The sequence below is a fragment of the Otolemur garnettii genome, unplaced genomic scaffold (genome assembly GCF_000181295.1).
Source record: "Otolemur garnettii isolate 467f Iridium unplaced genomic scaffold, OtoGar3 scaffold00010, whole genome shotgun sequence".
Taxonomy (NCBI): domain Eukaryota; kingdom Metazoa; phylum Chordata; class Mammalia; order Primates; family Galagidae; genus Otolemur; species Otolemur garnettii.
In genome coordinates, this window is record NW_003852405.1 from 38,603,637 (window position 1) to 38,605,773 (window position 2,137).

A 2,137-nucleotide genomic window follows, 5' to 3' on the forward strand; every position below is an offset into this window, starting at 1 on the left:
TTTACACTGGGCACACTCTGGGTAATCTTGTATCATCTCCGATCTCAAAATCGTTAAGTTAATCACATACGCAAAGCTCCTCTCAACAGGTGCAGGAACACCGACAGGGTGTGTGGATTAGGACCGGAACAGCTCCAGGAGAGGGGTGTGGCGGGACAGGAACTGCAGCTGAGGTCCCACCCCACTCTCCAGGGCACAGAGCACGGCGAGGCTGCAATGCTCGCCACCGCCAGCAGGGGCGAACAGCCAGTCGTGCCCGCGGCGTGGGCGCCGGCGTGAGACGATGCGGCGCCGCCTCCTCAGTGCGCAGGCGGGCGTAAGAGAACGCGCGGCCCCGCTGTGCGCCAGGGTGAGGGAACGCGCGGCCCCGCTGTGCGCCGGCGTGAGAGAACGCGCGGCCCTGCGGCGCGCTGGGGTGAGAGAACGCGACTCCTCAGCGCCGCCCTGCCTGAGAGGATGAGGCACCGTCACCACTTCAGCGCGACGCTCTCGGGACGCCGGGGCTCCGGAACTCCAACGGTGAGTGCAGCCTTACCGTCCCAGCCCCGCCTGCTGAGGGGCAGCTGGTGTTCAGAGACCCGGGATGGGAGCTCCGTGTGGAAAGTGGAAACGGAGAGCCCACTGTGTCCACCCCGAGGTCTTCCGCACGCGGGTTGCAGTGGCCGCTGGTGTGACTCTACTCAGTGGCTTCTTCACGCTAATGTGACAGCACACTGTTAACTGGGCGCTTGGTTCCACAGCTGTGCGGAGCTGGCTTTATGTCGGGCTCGGCCTTTGTAACCAAGTTTGGTGTCGTCTCTGCTTTACTGACGGGCTGTTGACAGGGTTGTTTATGAAAGTCGTTTACTTCCTGGCGAGGCGTGGGGGCGGCACCTGTAGTCCCAGCTACTGGGGGGAGGCTGAGGCAGGAGGACCGCTGGAGCCCAGGAGTGTGAGGTTGCTGTGAGCTATGACGCCACGGCGGTCTGTGCGGGGTGACAAAGTGAGACTCTGTCTCGGAAAAAAAAAATGGCTTTCTTCCAATAATTTTATATCTCCAGGGAACTGTGAGTAGCAGCACAAGGGATAGTGCTCCTTTTCCCGCCCCTCACATTCCCCAGTGGTGACTGAATGCTGTATCAGAGTCGCCACTGCACACAGAGTACTCTTGGGTATTTAACCCGAAGCGGGGACATTGACTGTGGTGACCATTAACTCTCAAATCGGGAAATACCCAGTTCCTACCTGACAGTTCAATCCATTGGCCACCTCACTTCATCACCTGTGGCTGCTCGGGAAGGCGCGAGTCCCAGCAGTCCGCAGACGCCTGCAGCTCGGGCTTGTCCGTGCACCTCGCCCTGCACCTGTTTCCTCTTCATGTTTTGCCTCTGAGTGCGGCTGTTATACTAATCAGCCTGTCATTTAAGTTAATTAGTGGAGTAGTGGATGAGAGATTAATAATTTTATTTATAGAAAAGTCAGTTATTTCAAACAGGGTATCTTTTTTTTTTTTTTTGGCCGGGGCTGGGTTGGAACCCGCCACCTCCAGCATAGGGGCCGTTGCCCTACCCTTTTGAGCCACAGGCTCCGCCCGAGGATATCTTTTTAAAGAGTTTTGTTTGTTTGTTTTGGGGGGTTACTTTTATATTTTTATAGTAAACGTATAAGTAATTTTATTAACTAGAACAGTATGTATTAAATATATCTCCCTCTCTACAGATTATAAATTTAAAATATTTTTTTCTAAAGTGGTTATATTTTTAAAGTATTTTTATTTAGAATAAATTTATAGTTTATGTTTCACTGAGTGTATACAGTGTCCTGGGTCTTTGGTATTATGGACTCTAGTCTCTTATCTATGACAGTAGGGTTTGGAATTGAAGAAATAATTTTTAGATGTTGACATGTAGGCTTATTTGGTTTCATCAGGGCTTATCTAGTAGTGTTTAGTATGTATTGGCTACTTGGGATAACAGTGCCATCATCATTTTTACTTTTGTTTATGTGTTTATATTCTGGATTTGGGGGTTTTTTTGGACATGGTAATGGCTATGATTTAAAGTATTAATTTTGGGGTCATAAGGTATTTTAGTTGAAAATTAATATAGTTAATAAAGAGACAGGAAAGTAGGCATGTTTTGTATATAATAACATAAAT